Source organism: Arachis stenosperma, chromosome 7 (assembly GCF_014773155.1).
Source record: "Arachis stenosperma cultivar V10309 chromosome 7, arast.V10309.gnm1.PFL2, whole genome shotgun sequence".
NCBI classification, from domain to species: Eukaryota; Viridiplantae; Streptophyta; class Magnoliopsida; order Fabales; family Fabaceae; genus Arachis; species Arachis stenosperma.
In genome coordinates, this window is record NC_080383.1 from 21,494,486 (window position 1) to 21,517,011 (window position 22,526).

General features: G+C 41.4%; 1 non-coding gene across 1 annotated transcript; it reads left to right on the forward strand.

Moving 5' to 3' along the window:
- Window positions 1-756: 756 nt before the first annotated feature.
- LOC130942985 (small nucleolar RNA R71) lies at window positions 757-864 on the forward strand. The gene has a single exon (XR_009071526.1). It is a non-coding gene; the product is annotated as a small nucleolar RNA R71 (small nucleolar RNA).
- The last annotated feature ends 21,662 nt before the right edge of the window (window positions 865-22,526 follow it).

Below are 22,526 nucleotides of genomic sequence, written 5' to 3' on the forward strand. Positions count from 1 at the left end.
GTTGATAGCCTTGCACTCTCCTTTTGGATTTTCTTCTGTATTGCTTGGAAGAGTACTTGGAGGGAGTTCAGTAACTTTCTTGCTCAGCTGTCCCACTTGTGCCTCCAAATTTCTAATGGAGGATCTTGTTTCAGTCATGAAACTTTGAGTGGTTTTGATCAGATCAGAGACCATGGTTGCTAAGTCAGAGGGGTTCTGTTTAGCATTCTCTGTCTGTTGCTGAGAAGATGATGGAAAAGGCTTGCCATTGCTAAACCTGTTTCTTCCACCATTATTGTTGAAACCTTGTTGAGGTCTCTCTTGATTCTTCCATGAGAAATTTGGGTGATTTCTCCATGAAAAATTATAGGTGTTTCCATAGGGTTCTCCTAGGTAATTCACCTCTTCCATTGAAGGGTTCTCAGGATCATAAGCTTCTTCCTCAGAGGAAGCATCCTTAGTACTGCTTGGTGCATTTTGCATTCCAGACAGATTTTGAGAAATCAAATTGACTTGTTGAGTCAATATCTTGTTCTGAGCCAAAATGGCATTCAGAGTATCAATCTCAAGAACTCCTTTCTTCTGACTAGTCCCATTGTTCACAGGATTCCTTTCAGAAGTGTACATGAATTGGTTATTTGCAACCATTTCAATTAGCTCTTGAGCCTCTGTAGGCGTCTTCTTCAGATGAAGAGATCCTCCAGCAGAGCTATCCAAGGACATCTTGGATAGTTCAGAGAGACCATCATAGAAAATACCTATGATGCTCCATTCAGAAAGCATGTCAGAAGGACATTTTCTGATTAATTGTTTGTATCCTTCCCAAGCTTCATAGAGGGATTCTCCATCCTTCTGTCTGAAGGTTTGGACTTCCACTCTAAGCTTACTCCATCTTTGAGGTGGAAAGAACTTTGCCAAGAAGGCATTGACTAGCTTTTCCCATGAGTCCAGGCTTTCTTTAGGTTGTGAGTCCAACCATATCCTAGCTCTGTCTCTTACAGCAAAAGGGAATAGCATCAGTCTATAGACCTCAGGGTCTACCCCATTAGTCTTGACTGTGTCACAGATTTGCAAGAATTCAGCTAAGAACTGATGAGGATCTTCCATTGGAAGTCCATGGAACTTGCAATTCTGTTGCATTAGAGAAACTAATTGAGGCTTAAGCTCAAAGTTGTTTGCTCCAATGGCAGGGATAGAGATGCTTCTCCCATAGAAATTGGGAGTAGGTGCAGTAAAGTCACCCAGCACCTTCCTTGCATTGTTGGCATTGTTGTTGTTTTCGGCTGCCATGTGTTCTTCTTCTTTGAAGATTTCTGTTAGGTCCTCAACAAAGAGTTGTGCCTTAGCTTCTCTTAGTTTTCGCTTCAAGGTCCTTTCAGGTTCAAGGTCAGCTTCAACAAGAATGCCTTTGTCCTTGTTCCTGCTCATATGAAAGAGAAGAGAACAAGAAAATGTGGAATCCTCTATGTCACAGTATAGAGATTCCTTGAGGTGTCAGAGGAAAAGAAAAGTAGAAGACAGAAGTAGAAAATTCGAACTTATCAAAGAAGATGGAGTTCGAATTTTGCATTAAGGGATAGTGTTATTCCATAAATAGAAGGATGTGAGAAGAAAGGAAGTGATTTTCGAAAATTAATTAAAATATTTTGAAAACATTTTGAAAAACATCACTTTGATTTTCGAAAATAAGAGTGGAAAAGAAATCAAGTGATTTTTGAAAAAGATTTTGAACTTAGAAATTAAAAAGATTTGATTGAAAACTGATTTTGAAAAAGATGTGATTAAAAAGATGTGATTGAAAAGATATGATTTGAAAATAATTTGAAAAAGATTTGATTAAAAAAAAATTAATGACTTGCCTAACAAGAAAAGATATGATTCAAACATTAAACCTTTCTCAACAGAAAAGGCAACAAACTTGAAATGTTCAATCAAATCATTAATTGTTAGTAAGTATCTTTGAAAAAGGAAAGAAATTGATTTTGAAAACATTTGATTGAAAAGATTTGATTTGAAAAAGATTTGATTTTGAAAAACTTAGGAAACTTAAAAAAAATTGATTTGAAAACAAAATCTTCCCCCTTTGCCATCCTGGCGTTAAACGCCCAGAATGGTGCACATTCTGGCGTTTAACGCCCAAAATGCACCCTTTTTGGGCGTTAAACGCCCAACCAGGTACCCTGGCTGGCGTTTAAACGCCAGTCTGTCCTTCTTCACTGGGCGTTTTGAACGCCCAGTTTTTCTGTGTAATTCCTCTGCTGCATGTTCTGAATCTTCAGTCCCCTGTACTATTGACTTGAAAATAGAACTAAGATCAAATAAACAAGGCATGCAAGACACCAAACTTAAGATTAGACACTAGACTTAAACAAGAAACATGAAATCTTTTTGGTTTTTTTATGGTTTTGTAATTTTTTTTATGCTTTTTTCGAAAATTATATGAAAATAGAAAATAAAAGTTTCAGAATTCTCAATTTGAACTTCCCAGGAATCATTGCAATGCTAGTCTAAGACTCCGGTCCAGGAATTAGACATGGCTTCACAGCCAGCCAAGCTTTCAAAGAAAGCTTCGGTCCAAAACACTAGACATGGCCAATGGCCAGCCAAGCCTTAGCAGTTCATTGCTCCAATAGCAAGATTGATAGAAATCAACAAGCTATTGTGATGATAAGTTGAAACCTCGGTCCAATTAGATTAGACATGGCTTCTCAGCCAGCCAGATTTCAACAAATCACCATGAAACACTAGAATTCATTCTTAAGAACTCTAAAGAAAAAATACCTAATCTAAGCAACAAGATGAACCGTCAGTTGTCCACACACAAGAACAATCCCCGGCAACGGCGCCAAAAACTTGGTGCACGAAATTGTGATCACTACTTTTCCATACACAAAATAATCCCTAGTAATGGCTCCAAAGACTTGGTGCTCAATACCATGGCATAAACACAACTTCGCACAACTAACCAGCAAGTGCACTGGGTCGTCCAAGTAATAAACCTTACGCGAGTAAGGGTCGATCCCACGGAGATTGGTGGTATGAAGCAAGCTATGGTCACCTTGCAAATCTCAGTCAGGCAGACTCAAATGGGTATAGTGATAAACGAATAAAGCATGAAGATAAAGATAGAGATACTTATGTATATCATTGGTGAGAGCTTCAGATAAGCGAATGAAGATGCCTTCCCTTCCGTCTCTCTACTTTCCTACTGTCTTCATCCAATCCTTCTTACTCCTTTCCATGGCAAGCTCGTGTAGGGTTTCACCGTTGTCAGTGGCTACCTCCCATCCTCTCAGTGAAAATACGTCCCGATGCTCTGTCACAGCATGGCTAATCATCTGTCGGTTCTCGTTCAGGCCGGAATAGAATCCAGTGATTCTTTTGTGTCTGTCACTAACGCCCCGCCTTCAGGAGTTTGAAGCACGTCACAGTCATTCAATCATTGAATCCTACTCAGAATACCACAGACAAGGTTAGACCTTCCGGATTCTCTTGAATGCCGCCATCAATTCTTGTCTATACCACGAAGACTCTGATCTCACGGAATGGCTGGCTCGTTTCAGGCGAGCACTCGGTTGTCAGGCGATCAACCATGCATCGTGTATCAGAAATCTAAGAGATAAACACTAGGGCCTTGTTGCTTTGTAGAACAAAGTGGTTGTCAGTCACTTTGTTCATAAGTGAGAATGATGATGAGTGTCACGGATCATCACATTCATCAAGTTGAAGAACAAGTGATATCTTGGACAAAGAACAAGCGGAATTGAATAGAAGAACAATAGTAATTGCATTAATACTCGAGGTACAGCAGAGCTCCACACCTTAATCTATGGTGTGTAGAAACTCCACCGTTGAAAATACATAAGAACAAGGTCTAGGCATGGCCGAATGGCCAGCCTCCCAAAGTGAGTTCAATCATAGAAACATGATCAAAAAGCTCTCTAATACAATAGTAAAAGGTCCTACTTATAGAAAACTAGTAGCCTAAGGTGTACAAAGATGAGTAAATGACATAAAAATCCACTTCCGGGCCCACTTGGTGTGTGCTTGGGCTGAGCAATGAAGCATTTTCGTGTAGAGACTCTTCTTGGAGTTAAACGCCAGCTTTTATGCCAGTTTGGGCGTTTAACTCCCAAGTAGGTGCCAGTTCCGGCGTTTAACGCTGGAATTTCTGTAGGTGACTTTGAACGCCGGTTTGGGCCATCAAATCTTGGGCAAAGTATGGACTATCATATATTGCTGGAAAGCCCAGGATGTCTACTTTCCAACGCCGTTGAGAGCGCGCCAATTGGGCTTCTGTAGCTCCAGAAAATCCACTTCGAGTGCAGGGAGGTCAGAATCCAACAGCATCTGCAGTCCTTTTCAGTCTCTGAATCAGATTTTTGCTCAGGTCCCTCAATTTCAGCCAGAAAATACCTGAAATCACAGAAAAACACACAAACTCATAGTAAAGTCCAGAAAAGTGAATTTTAACTAAAAACTAATAAAAATATACTAAGAACTCAACTAAAACTACCAAAAACATACTAAAAACAATGCCAAAAAGCATACAAATTATCCGCTCATCAGCGTTCCAGGAGTTCAAAAAGTTCTTAAGCCAACCTCCTATTCTGACCCGACCCGTATCTGGAAAAGACCTCGTCCTATACTTATCTGTAGCAGACAAGGCTATCTCATCAGCCCTGATAAGAGAAGATGAGGTCGGACAACATCCAGTATATTTCATCAGTAAAGTTCTACAAGGCCCTGAGCTAAGGTACCACAAACTAGAAAAATTTGCCTACTCCTTAGTAATAGCCTCACGAAGGCTACGGCCTAACTTTCAAGCTCACACAATAAGAGTCCGTACGAACCAGCCCATGAAGAAAATCCTCCAAAAGATGGATGTTGCAGGGAGAATGGTTCAATGGGCAATAGAGCTTTCCGAGTTCGACTTAAGATATGAAACTCGGACGGCGATTAAAGCCCAATGCCTCACCAATTTTGTTGCAGAATACGCAGGGGATCAGGAGGAAAAACCAACTACATGGGAACTCTATGTAGATGGATCCTCCAACAAAACAGGAAGCGGTGCAGACATAATATTGGTAGATGAAAGAGGAACCCAGATAGAGGTTTCCCTAAAATTTGAATTCCCAGCTTCAAATAATCAGGCAGAGTATGAAGCCTTGATTGCTGGATTAAAGCTGGCAGAAGAAGTCGGTGCTACAAATGTGATGATATACAGCGACTCACAAGTGGTGACCTCCCAGATAAGCGGAGAGTATCAGGCAAAGGGCCCAAATATGAAGAGGTACTTGGAGAAAACTCTGAAGCACCTTGGGCGCTTTGCAGAAACCGAGGTTAAACACATAACTCGGGATCTCAACAGCAGAGCGGACGCCCTATCCAAGTTAGCAAGTACCAAGCCAGGAGGGAACAACAGAAGCCTGATCCAAGAAACCCTCCAGGAACCCTCAGTGGTAAAAATAGAAGACAAACAAGAAGTCCTTGAGGTAGTCGGTTTAAACCTCGGATGGATGAACCCCATGGTCGAATACATAAAATTTGACATCCTTCCAAAAGAGGAAAAAGAGGCCAGGAAAATTCGGAGGGAAGCACAACATTACACTTTGGTGAGAAGTATTCTCTACAGAAGGGGGATATCAACACCATTGTTAAAGTGCGTACCGACCTTAAGAACCACCGAGGTATTAGAGGAAGTCCACAGTGGAATCTGCGAAAATCATCTCGAAGCAAGGTCACTAGCCAGGAAAGTAATCCGAGCTGGGTTCTACTGGCCGACCTTGCAGAAAGATGCCACAGAATTTGTGAAAAAGTGCCAACCATGTCAGATGCATGCAAATTTCCACGTGGCTCCCCCAGAGGAGCTCATCAATATCACTTCTCCATGGCCCTTTGCAAAATGGGGAATGGATTTGTTAGGTCCTTTTTCCCAAGCGCCAGGACAAGTCAAATACCTGATCGTGGGAATAGATTACTTCACAAAGTGGATAGAAGCAGAACCATTGGCCACCATCACTGCTGGTGCACGAAATTGCAATCACACTTTGCAACCCCGCACAACTAACCAGCAAGTGCACTGGGTCGTCCAAGTAATACCTTACGTGAGTAAGGGTCGATCCCACGGAGATTGTCGGCTTGAAGCAAGCTATGGTTATCTTGTAAATCTTAGTCAGGATATCAAAGATTATCAGGGTTGATTGTGAAAAGTAAAAGAACATGAAATAAGTACTTATTTTGCAGTAATGAGGAACAGGTTGAGGTTTTGGAGATGCTCCATCTTCTGAATCTCTGCTTTCCTACTGTCTTCTTCATCAAACACGCAAGGCTCCTTCCATGGCAAGCTGTATGCAAGGGTTTCACCGTTGTCAGTGGCTACCTCCCATCCTCTCAGTGGAAATGTTCAACGCACCCTGTCACGGCACGGCTATCCATCTGTCGGTTCTCAATCAGGCCGGAATAGAATCCAATGATTCTTTTGCGTCTGTCACTAACGCCCCGCCCTCAGGAGTTTGAAGCTCGTCACAGTCATTCAATCATTGAATCCTACTCAGAATACCACAGACAAGGTTTAGACCTTCCGGATTCTCTTGAATGCCGCCATCAGTTCTAGCTTATACCACGAAGATTCTGATTAAAGAATCCAAGAGACATCTACTTAATCTAAAGTAGAACAGAGGTGGTTGTCAGGCACGCGTTCATAGTTGAGAATATGATGAGTGTCACGGGTCATCACATTCATCCGGGTTAAGAACAAGTGATATCTTAGAATGGAAGCAAGCATGATTGAATAAGAAACAGTAGTAATTGCATTAATCCATCAAGACACAGCAGAGCTCCTCACCCCCAACCATGGGGTTTAGAGACTCATGCCGTGGAAGGTACACAAAGAAAACGTGTAAAGTGTCATGAGGTACAGATACAATGTCAAAAGATCCTATTAATAGTGAACTAGTAGCCTAAGGTTTTACAGAAATGAGTAAATGACAGAAAAATCCACTTCCGGGCCCACTTAGTGTGTGCTTGGGCTGAGCATTGAAGCTTTCATGTGTAGAGACCTTTTCTGGAGTTAAACGCCAGCTTTTATGCCAGTTTGGGCGTTTAACTCCAAGTTTTATGCCAGTTCCAGCGTTAAACGCTGGAAATTCTGAGGCTGATTTGCCACGCCGGTTTGGGCCATCAAATCTCGGGCAAAGTATTGACTATTATACATTGCTGGAAAGCCCAGGATGTCTACTTTCCAATGCCGTTGAGAGCGCGCCAATTGGGCTTCTGTAGCTCCATAAAATCTACTTCGAGTGCAGGGAGGTCAGAATCCAACAGCATCTGTAGTCCTTTTCAGTCTCTGAATCAGATTTTTGCTCAGGACCCTCAATTTCAGCCAGAAAATACCTGAAATCACAGAAAAACACACAAACTCATAGTAAAGTCCAGAAAAGTGAATTTTAACTAAAAACTAATAAAAATATACTAAAAACTAACTAAATCATACTAAAAACATACTAAAAACAATGCCAAAAAGCGTATAAATTATCCGCTCATCACAACACCAAACTTAAATTGTTGCTTGTCCCCAAGCAACTGAAAATCAAAATAGAATAAAAAGAAGAGAATATACTATAGACTCCAAAATATCAAAGAAACATAGTTCCAATTAGATGAGCGGGACCAGTAGCTTTTTGCTTCCGAACAGTTTTGGCATCTCACTTTATCCTTTGAAGTTCAGAATGATTGGCATCTTTAGGAACTCAGGACTCAGATAGTGTTATTGATTCTCCTAGTTAAGTATAATGATTCTTGAACATAGCTAGTGTATGAGTCTTGGCTGTGGCCCAAAGCACTCTGTCTTCCAGTATTACCACCAGATACATACATGCCACAGACACATAATTGGGTGAACCTTTTCAGATTGTGACTCAGCTTTGCTAGAGTCCCCAATTAGAGGTGTCCAGGGTTCTTAAGCACACTCTTTTTGCCTTGGTTCACAACTTTATTTCTTTCTTTTTTTTTTCGAAATATTTTTTTTTGTATTCACTGCTTTTTCTTGCTTCAAGAATCAATTTGATGATTTTTCAGATCCTCAATAACAGTTCCCTTTTTCCCTCATTCTTTCAAGAGCCAACAATTTTAACATTCTCAAAACAACAAATTCAAAAGACATATGCACTGTTCAAGCATTCATTCAGAAAACAAAAAGTATTGTCACCACTTCAAACTAATTCAACTAGTTTCAAGGATAAATTTCGAAATCCTGTACTTCTTGTTCTTTTGTGATTAGAGCATTTTTCATTTAAGAGAGGTGATGGATTCATAGGACATTCATAGCTTTAAGACATGAATTCTAAATTTTATTAATTATGAATTAAGAACAAGACTAAAAAATAGATATAAGATGAGACTAAAAAAATTAGAAAACAAAAATTTAAACTAGGCTCCTACTGATAGAGGTTTTCACAGAGTTAGGACTCAACAACCTTGATTTTGAGAAGTGGATGCTCCCTCAGCTTGAGAGGAGAGCTTTTGGCGTTTCAGTTCTTGAAGTTCATGCCCCTGCTTCTCTTGCTCCTTCAGCAATTTGCAGAGCATGCAGTTCTGATTCTGCTGTTCTTCCTTAAGTTGCTCCATAGTCTCTTGCAACTTGGTGATAGATGCTTCTAGGTTGGCCCAGTAGCCAATTTCAGAAAATTCAGGGAGGAACTCCTGCGCCCTCCTTTTGATAGAGTTGTCTTGCATTTGTCCTTCCATTGACTTCTTGGTGATTGGGTGTTCAATGGGTATGAATTCATATACTCCCATCTTTACCCCAGCCTCTTTACAGAGCAAGGAGATCAAGCTTGGGTAAGCCAGTTTGGCTTCAGTGGAATTCTTATTTGCAATTGTGTAGATCTCACAAGCAATCACATGATGAACCTCCACTTCTTTTCCAAGCATAATGCAATGAATCATCACTGCTCTCTTGATAGTGACCTCAGAACGGTTGCTAGTGGGCAGTATGGAACGCCCAATAAAGTCTAGCCAACCTCTTGCAATTGGTTTGAGGTCTCCCCTCTTGAGTTGGTTTGGGACACCCTTAGAATTGGTTATCCACTTAGTTCCAGGGAGGCATATGTCCTCTAGAACTTGATCCAACCCTTTATCTGCTCTCACCATTCTCCTATTAAAGGATTCAGGATCATCTTGCAGTTGAGGTAATTTGAAGATTTCTCTTATTTTATCCAGATGGAAGTACATAACTTTCCCTCTGACCATGGTTCTGTAGGTATGGTAAGCGGTTCCAGTCATTCTCTGCTTATCTGTTAGCCACAGATTTGAGTAGAATTCCTGAACCATATTCCTCCCAACCTTTATTTCAGGATTGGTTAGAACTTCCCATCCTCTGTTTCAGATTTGCTCTTGGATCCCCGGATATTCATCTTCTTTCAGATCAAATTTTACTTCCGGGATCACTGACCTCAGACCCATTATTTTGTGATAATGGTCTTCATGTTCTTTGGTTAAGAACTTCTCTTGATTCCAAAGATTCTTTGGATTATTCTCTTTCTTTCCTCTCAAATTGGTTTGTTTTCCTTTAGGAGCCATGATCTTGATGAATCTTGGCTTAGTGATCACGGAAAAGCACACCAAACTTAGAGGTTTGCTTGTCCTCAAGCAAAAGAAAGGAAGGAGAAGAGAGAGGAGAAGAGCAAATTCGAATGGTGTGGGGGAATGGTGAGGCCGAACGTGTTTTTATAAGGGGGGAGAGGAGATTTTGAAAAAAATTGAAAAGAGATTTGAGAAGATATGGAGAGAATTTTGAGAGAAGGGTTAGTTTTTGAACAAGATTTGGGATTGATTTGAGAGAGATTTGAAGAATGATTTTAATTTTTGAAGATTTGAAAGTGAATGATGAAAGGTTGAGATGTATTTATGTAGAAAAGTATGGGTAAGAAAGGGAAAGTTTTAAAAAAAATTTGATTGGAAATCAAAATCTGGGTCCCCCACCTTTCTGGCGATAAACGCCCAGAATGGCACCCATTCTGGCGTTTAACGCCCATTTGTTGCCCATTGTGGGCGTTTAACGCCCAGCCAGGTGCCCTGGCTGGCGTTAAACGCCAGAATTCCCTTTATCACTGGGCGTTTTGCTAAACGCCCAGGATACTGCACACCTGGCGTTAAACGCCCAGAATGGTTCCCATTCTGGCGTTTAACGCCCAAAATGGCACCATTCCTGGCGTTAAACGCCCAGAATGGTACCCATTCTGGCGTTTAACGCCCAAAATGCCCCTTACTGGCATTTTTTCGCCAGTAAGCTCTTTTTCTCTGCTTTCTGAGCTGAATCCTTCTGTAACTCTGTGAATTCCTTCATTTTTGATACTTGCCTCTGTAAAAACAAATCATATAACCTCCTAATGACTGGGTTGCCTCCCAGCAAGCGCTTCTTTACTGTCTTTAGCTGGACCTTTACTGAGAATCACTCAAGTCTCAGTTTTGAGCATTCCTGCTCAAAATTGCTTTCAAGATAATGCTTGATTCTCTGTCCATTAACAATGAACTTTTTGTCAGAATCAATATCCTGAAGCTCAACATATCCATATGGTGACACTCCTGTAATCACATACGGACCCCTCCACCGGGATTTAAGTTTTCCTGGAAACAATTTGAGCCTAGAGTTGAAGAGCAGAACTTTTTGTCCTGGCTCAAAGACTCTGGTTGACAACTTCTTGTCATGCCACTTCTTTGCCTTTTCCTTATAAATTTTTGCATTTTCAAAGGCATTGAGTCTGAACTCCTCTAGCTCATTTAACTGGAGCAATCTTTTTTCACCAGCTAACTGAGCATCCATGTTTAGGAATCTGGTTGTCCAGTAGGCTTTATGTTCCAGTTCCACGGGCAGATGACAGGCCTTCCCATACACCAGTTGGTATGGAGAGGTTCCTATAGGAGTCTTGAATGCTGTTCTGTATGCCCACAGAGCATCATCCAAGCTCTTTGCCCAATCCTTTCTTCGGGCTATCACAGTCCGTTCTAGGATTCTTTTTAGCTCTCTGTTAGAGACTTCAGCTTGCCCATTTGTCTGTGGATAATACGGAGTTGCCACCTTGTGGCTAATTCCATATCTGACCATAGCAGAATATAGCTGTCTATTGCAGAAATGAGTGCTCCCGTCACTGATTAGTACTCTGGGAACACCAAACCTGCTGAAGATGTGTTTTTGGAGGAATTTCAGCACGGTCTTGGTATCATTAGTGGGTGTAGCAATTGCTTCTACCCACTTAGATACATAGTCCACTGCCACCAGAATGTAAGTGTTTGAGTATGATGGTGGGAATGGACCCATGAAGTCAATTCCCCATACATCAAACAATTCTATCTCTAATATCCCTTGTTGAGGCATGGCATATCCGTGAGGCAAGTTACCAGCTCTTTGGCAACTGTCACAGTTACGCACAAACTCTCGGGAATCTTTATAGAGAGTAGGCCAGTAGAAGCCACATTGGAGGACTTTAGTGGCTGTTCGCTCACTTCCAAAATGTCCTCCATACTGTGATCCATGGCAGTGCCATAGGATCCTTTGTGCTTCTTCTCTGGGTACACATCTGCGGATCATTCCGTCTGCACATCTCTTAAAGAGATATGGTTCATCCCATAGGTAGTACTTGGCATCTGAAATTAATTTCTTTCTTTGCACACTGCTGTACTCCTGGGGTATGAACCTCACAGCTTTATAATTTGCAATATCTGCAAATCATGGAGCTTCCTGAATGGCAAAGAGTTGCTCATCTGGGAAAGTCTCAGAGATCTCAGTAGAAGGGAGGGACGCCCCAGCTACTGGTTCTATTCGGGACAGATGATCAGCTACTTGGTTCTCTGTCCCTTTTCTGTCTCTTATTTCTATATCAAACTCTTGCAGAAGCAATACCCATCTTATTAGCCTGGGTTTTGAATCCTGCTTTGTGAGTAAGTATTTAAGAGCAGCATGGTCAGTGTACACAACCACTTTGGATCCCACTAGATAGGATCTAAACTTGTCAATGGCATAGACCACTGCAAGTAACTCTTTTTCTGTGGTTGTGTAGTTCTTCTGTGTGTCATTTAGAACACGGCTGGCATAATAAATGACGTGCAAAAGCTTGTTATGCCTCTGTCCCAACACTGCACCAATGGCATGGTCACTGGCAACACACATTAGTTCAAATGGCAATGTCCAATCTGGTGCAGAGATGACTGGTGCTGTGACCAGCTTAGCTTTCAGGGTCTCAAATGCCTGCAGACACTGTGTGTCAAACACAAATGGTGTGTCAGCAGCTAGCAGATTACTCAGAGGTTTTGCAATTTTCGAAAAATCCTTTATGAACCTTCTGTAGAATCCTGCATGTCCCAGAAAGCTTCTGATTGCCTTAACATTGGCAGGTGGTGGTAATTTTTCAATTACCTCTACCTTTGCCTTATCCACCTCTATTCCCCTGCTTGAAATTTTGTGCCCAAGAACAATTCCCTCAGTCACCATAAAGTGACATTTCTCCCAGTTTAAAACCAGGTTAGTCTCTTGGCACCTTTTCAGGACAAGTGCTAGGTGATTAAGACAGGAGTTGAATGAGTCTCCATATACTGAGAAGTCATCCATGAAGAATTCCAAAAATTTTTCTACCATATCTGAGAAGATAGAGAGCATGCACCTCTGAAAGGTTGCAGGTGCATTGCACAGACCAAAAGGCATCCTTCTGTAGGCAAACACGCCAGAAGGGCAAGTAAATGCTGTTTTCTCTTGGTCCTGAGGATCTACTGCAATTTGGTTGTAGCCTGAATAGCCATCCAAAAAGCAGTAATAATCATGACCAGCTAGTCTTTCTAGCATTTGGTCTATGAATGGTAAAGGAAAATGATCCTTTCTGGTGGCTGTATTGAGCCTTCTGTAGTCAATACACATACGCCACCCTGTGACTGTTCTTGTAGGAACCAGTTCATTTTTTTCATTATGGACCACTGTCATGCCTCCCTTTTTGGGGACAACTTGGACAGGGCTCACCCAGGGGCTATCAGAAATAGGATAAATGATCCCAGCCTCTAGTAATTTAATGACCTCTTTCTGCACCACCTCCTTCATGGCTGGATTTAGCCTCCTCTGTGGTTGAACCACTGGTTTGGCATTATCCTCCAATAGGATCTTGTGCATGCATCTAGCTGGGCTAATGCCCTTAAGATCACTTATGGACCACCCAAGAGCTGTCTTGTGTGTCCTTAGCACTTGAATCAGTGCTTCCTCTTCCTGTGGATTCAAAGCAGAGCTTATAATCACTGGAAAAGTGTCACCCTCTCCCAGAAATGCATACTTCAGGGATGGTGGTAGTGGTTTGAGTTCAGGTTTGGGAGGCTTATCCTCCTTCTGAGGAATTTTCAAAAATTCCTTTGTTTCCTGTGGTTCTTCTTGATCAGGATGAGCATCCTTGAAGATGTCTTCAAGCTCTGATTCTAGGCTTTCAGTCATATTGATCCCTTCTACCAAAGAGTCAATGATGTCAGTGCCCATGCAGTCATTTGGTGTGTCTGGATGCTGCATAGCTTTCACAGCATTCAACTTGAACTCATCCTCATTGACTCTCAGGGTTACTTCCCCTTTTTGTACATCAATGAGAGTCCGTCCAGTTGCTAGGAAAGGTCTTCCTAGAATGAGAGTTGCATTCTTGTGCTCCTCCATTTCCAGCACCACAAAGTCTGTTGGAAAGGCAAATGGCCCAACCTTGACAATCATATCCTCTATTATGCCTGATGGATGTTTAATGGAACCATCAGCAAGTTGGAGGCATATCCTGGTTGGTTTGACTTCTCCAGTCAACCCAAGCTTTCTGATAGTGGATGCAGGTATTAGATTGATGCTTGCTCCAAGATCACATAGGGCTGTCTTGGTGCAAGCGCCTTCTAATGTGCATGGTATCATAAAGCTTCCAGGATCTTGAAGCTTTTCTGGTAAGCTTTTCAGAATGACTGCACTGCATTCTTCAGTGAGAAACACTTTTTCAGTTTCTCTCCAATCCTTCTTATGACTTAAGATCTCTTTCATGAACTTAGCATAAGAAGGTATTTGCTCAAGTGCCTCTGCAAACGGAATCTTTATTTCAAGAGTCCTTAGATAGTCTGCAAAGCGAGCAAATTGCTTATCCTGTTCCGCTTGGCTTTATAGTCTTCAACCTTAGATGCTGCAGGTTTATTCCTTGCAGAAGTGGTTGAAGAGGCCTTGTTAGAGGGATTACTGTCAGCACTCTCAGGTGTCTGATCTTCCCTTGGCGTCTGAACGCCAGGATTGGGTGGAAAATGGGCGTTTAACGCCAACTTTTCCCCCTTTTCTGGCGTTTGAACGCCAGAACTGGGCAGGGAATGGGCGTTTAACGCCAGCTTTCCCTCCCTTTCTGGCGTTTGAACGCCAATAACATTCTTCTCTGGGCTCTTACTGTCCTCAGAGGGATTTTGGACAATGGTTTGGTTATCCTCTGTCAATTCTTCTTTGTTTGACTTCTTGCTCTTTTGAGTGGTGTTGTTCAGTGTCTTCCCACTCCTCAGTTGAATTGCTTGACATTCCTCTGTTATCTGTTTAGATATTTGTTGTTTTGCTTGATTCAACTGTAGTTCTATGTTCTTGTTAGCAACTTTAGTTTCATGGAGCATTTCTTTAAATTCTGCTAACTGTTCTGTCATCAGGAGCAATTGTTGATTAAGCTCAATCATCTGTTCTTGAGGATTAGGATCAGTGACTACTGCCATGGCTTCCTCTTTTGGAGAGAACTCATTGATAGAGTACAAATATTGGTTTCTAGCAACAGTGTCTATAAGCTCTTGAGCCTCTTCAATTGTCTTCCTCATGTGTATAGATCCACCAGCTGAGTGGTCTAAAGACATCTGAGCTTTTTCTGTAAGCCCATAGTAGAAGATGTCTAACTGTACCCACTCTGAAAATATTTCAGAGGGGCATTTTCTTAACATACCTCTATACCTCTCCCAGGCATTATAAAGGGATTCATTATCCTCTTGTTTAAAGCCTTGGATGTCCAGCCTTAGCTGTGTCATCCTCTTTGGAGGGTAAAAGTGATTCAGGAATTTGTCTGATAACTGTTTCCATGTCTTTATGCTTGCTGTAGGTTGGTTATTCAACCACCTTTTAGCTTGATCTTTTACAGCAAATAGAAACAGTAATAGTCTGTAGACATCCTGATCCACCTCTTTATCATGTACTGTGTCAGCAATTTGTAAGAACTGTGCCAGAAACTCAGTAGGTTCTTCCTGTGGAAGACCGGAATACTGGCAATTTTGCTGCACTATGATAATGAGTTGAGGATTTAGCTCAAAGCTGCTTGCTTTGATGGGAGGTGTACAGATGCTACTCCCATATGCAGCTGTAATGGGGTTAGCATATGACCCCAGAGTCCTTCTGGACTGATCAATCCCACTTAGGTCCATAATGGATAAAGGGAAATGATATGGATTGCAAATAGATTAATTTTTTTTTTGAATTATCCGAAAAAGATAAGATAAAATAAAACAAAAGAAAAATAAAAATTCGAAAATTAAAAGAGAATAAGATCAAAGCAAATTGAAAACTGAATCAATTAGTTAATTGAAAAGATTTTGAGATTAGCAATTAGAAAGATATGATTGAAAAATTTTTATGAAAAAGATTTGATTTTTGAAAAGAGGAAAGAGAAAAACAACAAAATGACACCAAACTTAAAATTTTTGGAAAATCAAACACTAATTTTCGAAAATTTTTAAGGGAAAAACATAAAGAGGACACCAAACTTAGAATTTTTTTTTTTTTTAAGATCAAAAAGAGATTAAGGACATGCAAATTCGAAAAACTAAAAGAAAGCAAAAGCATGCAATTGACACCAAACTTAAAATATGAACTAGACTCAACTAAAAGACTCTAAACCAACAAAATAAACAGTCCTAATCTAAGCAACAAGATAAGCCGTCAGTTGTCCAAACTCGAACAATCCCCGGCAACGGCGCCAAAAACTTGGTGCACGAAATTGCAATCACACTTTGCAACCCCGCACAACTAACCAGCAAGTGCACTGGGTCGTCCAAGTAATACCTTACGTGAGTAAGGGTCGATCCCACGGAGATTGTCGGCTTGAAGCAAGCTATGGTTATCTTGTAAATCTTAGTCAGGATATCAAAGATTATCAAGGTTGATTGTGAAAAGTAAAAGAACATGAAATAAGTACTTGTTTTGCAGTAATGAGGAACAGGTTGAGGTTTTGGAGATGCTCAATCTTCTGAATCTCTGCTTTCCTACTGTCTTCTTCATCAAACACGCAAGGCTCCTTCCATGGCAAGCTGTATGCAAGGGTTTCACCGTTGTCAGTGGCTACCTCCCATCCTCTCAGTGGAAATGTTCAACGCACCCTGTCACGGCACGGCTATCCATCTGTCGGTTCTCAATCAGGCTGGAATAGAATCCAATGATTCTTTTGCGTCTGTCACTAAAGCCCCGCCCTCAGGAGTTTGAAGCTCGTCACAGTCATTCAATCATTGAATCCTACTCAGAATACCACAGACAAGGTTTAGACCTTCCGGATTCTCTTGAATGCCGCCATCAGTTCTAGCTTATACCACGAAGATTCTGATTAAAGAATCCAAGAGACATCTACTTAATCTAAAGTAGAACGGAGGTGGTTGTCAGGCACGCGTTCATAGTTGAGAATATGATGAGTGTCACGGGTCATCACATTCATCCGGGTTAAGAACAAGTGATATCTTAGAATGGAAGCAAGCATGATTGAATAAGAAACAGTAGTAATTGCATTAATCCATCAAGACACAGCAGAGCTCCTCACCCCCAACCATGGGGTTTAGAGACTCATGCCGTGGAAGGTACACAAAGAAAACGTGTAAAGTGTCATGAGGTACAGATACAATGTCAAAAGATCCTATTAATAGTGAACTAGTAGCCTAAGGTTTTACAGAAATGAGTAAATGACAGAAAAATCCACTTCCGGGCCCACTTGGTGTGTGCTTGGGCTGAGCATTGAAGCTTTCATGTGTAGAGACCTTTTCTGGAGTTAAACGCCAGCTTTTATGCCAGTTTGGGCGTTTAACTCCAAGTTTTATGCCAGTTCCAGCGTTAAACGCTGGAAATTCTGAGGCTGATTTGCCACGCCGGTTTGGGCCATCAAATCTCGGGTAAAGTATGGACTATTATACATTGCTGGAAAGCCCAGGATGTCTACTTTCCAATGCCGTTGAGAGCGCACCAATTGGGCTTCTGTAGCTCCAGAAAATCCACTTTGAGTGCAGGGAGGTCAGAATCCAACAGCATCTGTAGTCCTTTTCAGTCTCTGAATCAGATTTTTGCTCAGGACCCTCAATTTCAGCCAGAAAATTCCTGAAATCACAGAAAAACACACAAACTCATAGTAAAGTCCAGAAAAGTGAATTTTAAATAAAAACTAATAAAAATATACTAAAAACTAACTAAATCATACTAAAAACATACTAAAAACAATGCCAAAAAGCGTATAAATTATCCGCTCATCAACTGCTCAAAGAAGTCGGAGGTTCCTCTACAAAAATATCATCACAAGATATGGGATACCTTATTCCATTACTACAGACAATGGAACCCAATTCACCGATTCTACCTTCAGAAGCCTAGTAGCCAGTATGAAAATAAAACACCAGTTCACCTCGGTGGAGCACCCACAAGCCAATGGGCAAGCCGAGGAAGCCAACAAAGTCATACTGGCAGGTCTAAAAAGAAGATTACAAGAGGCAAAAAGAGCATGGGCTGAAGAGCTCCCCCAAGTGCTATGGGTTTACAGGACAACGCCCCAATCCGCCACTGGAGAAACGCCTTTCCGACTAGTCTATGGCGTAGAAGCAATGATACCAATAGAAATCAATGAACAAAGCCCAAGGGTAATTCTCCATGACGAGATCGGGGACATACAGGGACACAAAGAGGAGCTTGACTTGCTCCCAGAAGTCCGAGAAGAAGCCCAGATAAGAGAAGCAGCGTTGAAGCAAAGGATGACTACAAGGTACAACAAAAAAGTCATTCGAAGAACATTTTCCCCAAATGACTTGGTATTAATCAGAAACGACATTAGAGTCAACAAATCAGGGGAAGGAAAACTCGCTGCTAATTGGAAGGGACCATACAAAATCAATGAGGTCTTAGAAAAAGGCTATTATAAAGTGACCGACCTGGACGGCACCGAATTACAGAGGTCGTGGCATGCTTGTAATATGAAAAGGTACTACAGCTAAAAGCGAACTCTACTCCTTGATGTACTCTTTTCCCAACTTCATGATTTTTTCCCAAAATCAAAGGGTTTTTTCTGGAGGAGGGTTTTTAACGAGGCATCATAGTAGAGGCTAAGGGAAAATAGGCTATTAAAAACCCTTAGTTGCAAGAAGGTACCTCCCTAATCAATAAAGATCTTTCTCATTTACAATATCTCTTATAAACTCCTTTCTATTTTCTAAGACTTTCTACAAAACGCGCCGACTTAAGCTCGACAAAACGTGAAAATCCCATGAACCGACCTAGATGGTCGTCAGGATAAAACGACGAGGTACAAGTCGGTGTAATGAGGTTATAAAAGTTGATCGTAAAAAACTCGGAGACATCCCGACTCATAAGTCGAAAGGAAAAACCGAGTAGAAAAGAAAACGAATCGCAAAAATAACCTAAGTCATAAGAACTCAATAAAACAAAATTGAGTATAAGGAATAGCAAAAAAGAGATTGAAAAAACCTAGGAAAAAGCTTAAAAGCTGTCCTAAAGTCCTTAAACAAAAAGGCTCAGAAAAATAGACAAATCAAAAGGAAAGGTTTTCAGAAAAAGATCAAGGGGACTTCGAAAAATCAAAATCAGAAAAGCATGCACGCATAAGGTAACTTAAACCCTTATCCAAAAAAGGGTATTTATTTTGTTAATTTAAAACCCTTATTAAAAAAGGGTATTTTTAAATATTTTGTTTATGGCCTTAAAAGGCCAAAAGAAATTGTTCAACGAACACCACTAACAAACAGATATAAAGAGTTTAAAAAAGAGGGACCCACAGGCCGAGCCCCCATATAGCCATATAAAGTTATTTCTGCAGAGGAATAGACGGATCACCACCACCAGCGTCAGGAAGAGTGCCACCAGGACCGGGAAGAGAGGCATCCACAGGAGATGAAGAGGAAGTCGGGGGAACAATAGAAGAGCTCGGAGCGTCCTTAGAACGAGGAGGGGACTCAATAATCCTCTACCCCCGAGTCTTCAATTCTGACTCGGAAACGATTACGGGGGCAGGAGGATCCACAATAGCACCATCAATGATGACTTTGTCCGGATCTAAAGGAGAAAGATCCAAGTCAGGAGCAATAACTCCGACCTGCTCCTTAAAAATCCTTCAAGCCTCCTCAGCGCTATCAGCAATAGAGTCCTCTAACTCGGTATAGGCCTTCCGAGAATTCAGCAGATCATTCTTCACAGACACAAGATCTTCAAATAAACTTTGATAGCTGGCCTGCACTGTCTTCCTCAAGTCCATCTCCATGTTGCATCGGGCTTGCAACTTCCTCTCCTTCTCCCGGAGGTTATCTCTCTCCCCCTTCAACTTGGCGACTTCCTCATTCAACTCCCTCTCATGCTCTTGAAACATAAGAAGCCTCCCTTCCAGCTCTTCGACCTTCGAGGTCATTCCCAAAGAGCTGAGGGGAACCTTCTCGAAAATGTCTAAGAGTTTGCCGCAAACCCCCGCTGCCTTAAGGCTCTCCTCAACCAGAGTGGTAAGGTGGCTCCGAACAGAAACATCATCCATGCTTATGCGAACATGGGGGTAGATGTTCTTTCAGACGAATGCAAGAACATCCGCCTTAACCTCGGAAGAGCCAGACTCTAAGGTCTTGTGCTTCTTCTTCTCTGGCTCAGGAGAAGGTCGGGCGGATGGGGCGGCTGAGAGAAAACCGAAGAAGAAATCACAATGGGCTGGGAAGGAATCCCAACATTCCGAGAAGGAGGAAGAGGAGAGATAACCGCCTTAGCACCACCAGTCCTGGCACGAGACCTTGCTCTAGCCTCCTGGACTCTTTGATAAGACTCCTGAGCATTTGTCTTCGCCATCTCTGAAAAAACAATAGATGATAAATTAAGCCAAGTCAAAAAAGTCAGTCAGACAAGTCGAAAACCTAACAAACAAATGAAAGCTACCTAGCTGTGCCTGAACAAAGGTCAGAGACCCCTGGAGAAACTTTTTAGTGTCCAAATATGGGGCCATCCCCCATGCTTCTCGGAGGAACCCCACAATGGCTGCTTCTACCTCATCCAGGTCGTCCAGACCATATTTCTCGCAGGGGGAGGCCTCCAGCCAGTATAAAGGAAAGCGGGGAGAAGAATTATCATCCAGAAAAAAGGGGTGGTGACCCTCTACAGCTTGCACTTTTAAAAAAATAATTTTTGAAGTCATGGAAAGATTCATCAAAAAGGGTGAAAACTCTCCGACCTTGTATGGCTCAGAAAGACACCCACTATTGCTTATTGTTTAACCCACTAAAGGGTTTGGTCATATGAAAAAGATAGAACAAAATCTTCAAAGAGGTCGGGAACTCCAAAGCATGGCTAATAAATTGATAAATTTTCAAAAAACCCCAAGAGTTGGGGTGAAGCTGAGTAGGGGCAACTCGACAGTGATGCAAAACAGACATCTCGAAATCTGAAAAAGGAAGAAAAACACCCAAACGGGTGATCATACACTCATACAAAAAGAAAAAATGAGGGGCCGCCTCATTGGCCCTCCCGAAACAAACCCGGTCTTCCGGACCCGGGACCACCAATTCATACTTCGGCTCGTCTTCCTCAGAGGTGCAAATTCTGTGGCGAGTACGAAGATGAGTGATAAACTCGGTATCGACCAAAGGTTCCTCCCCTAGGACCGTGACATCAACCCACAGAGAAAGAACATCTACGGAAGCCATTTCTTTTCTTAAAAAGGGTGACAAAAACCTACAAAGGAAAAGAAAAGAAAAATCAAAAACACGGTCTCTAAAGGGAGGGAATACAGAACTAAAGTCTACAAACCAACCTATCTATCTATAAATAAAAGCATGCAAATATAAGGCATGTTACGAAAGAAGAAAAACTAACCTTTATCCAAAAATGAAGGTTGGAAGAAGCAGAAGTCTCCGAAACACAAGAATGCAGCACGAACGAAGGAAGAGGAAATTTGAAAAATCACAGAAACGAAAAAATGAAAGAGAGGGAAAGTATTTATAAACATGCTAAGGGGCATAATGGTAAAAGCGGGGCAGTCATTAATGAGAATGCATCGTTACCAAGACCATCAATCCCTACGCACATCCCTAACGGACACGACGCTTGATTAGACGTAACTGTCAGAACCAAAAGGACACGGAAAGTCACGTCAGTTTCAGACCATCACGTCGGTCCTCCAACAAGTCGGCTACGGCCCCGAGTAGAATACTCGAACCCAAATCTTAAAAAAATTGGGCTCGAGTAGGGGCACTGTTCATACCCTGGCCCAATAATAAAGGCCCAGGATCAAACAAAAGACCTAATCCAAAGGGTTGGGCCTCACCAGTACCAATCTTCATCCTACGAAGTCGGTACTCACTACGACTTGTTCTAAAGAAGTCGGGCACGAGGGTTAGCTGGCGGATAAACACTCATTCAAATGAGTAACTGCCCCTAGAATCTCTCTAACCACTTCCACGAGCCATATCCTAACCTCCCTAAGATAATGGGACGGTTAACACCCTAAAAATATGGCACTACTCTAACGGTGGTTATTGGTTCACCACTATAAATACACTGACACCCCTCAGGTATCTCTAAGTCCAATACTCTCTAGACCTGCTCACACTCTTGCTAACTTAGGCATCGGAGTGTCTTTGCAGGTACCACCCCCATTTCCTCATACGAACAAGTCGGACGGAGGCCCCCGAGTTGCAGACCCATTCGAAATCCTCCTTCTTCACACGTTTGGGCCAACCAACGCCATCTAGCCCATCAATCTCCGGTTACCCACTGTAACAACCACCATCATCATTTCTTCATCTGCCGTCGCCATCTCCTCCTCCATTCTTCCTTTCTTCTCTTCTCTTCTCTTCGTTTTGTTTTATCTTTTCCTCATTTAAATCTGAGCACGGGTCGGATTGGTTCGGATTTAAAGTGAAATTAAAACCGAACTAATTCAATTGTAATTGGTTTGGTTTGGTTCGGATTTATATTTTTTTATGTGTATATCCGAACCATACCAAACCGATTAAAAACGAATTAGTTCGGTTCCGGTAATTGGTATCCAATGAAATAGAAATTTATATAAAAAAAAATTATCTTAAAAATTCTGTAAGTACAATAAATATGTAACATTAATAAAAATAATTCAAATATGTTAAACACTAAATACATTACAAACTAAACACATTAAAATATAAACATATTAAACACTAAAGATATTAAAATACAAACATATTAAAAGGTATAAATATATTTTAATTTTTTATTTTTTATTTAATTAATATATAGTTGAATTTACGAGTTGGTTTCAAAATCATTACCT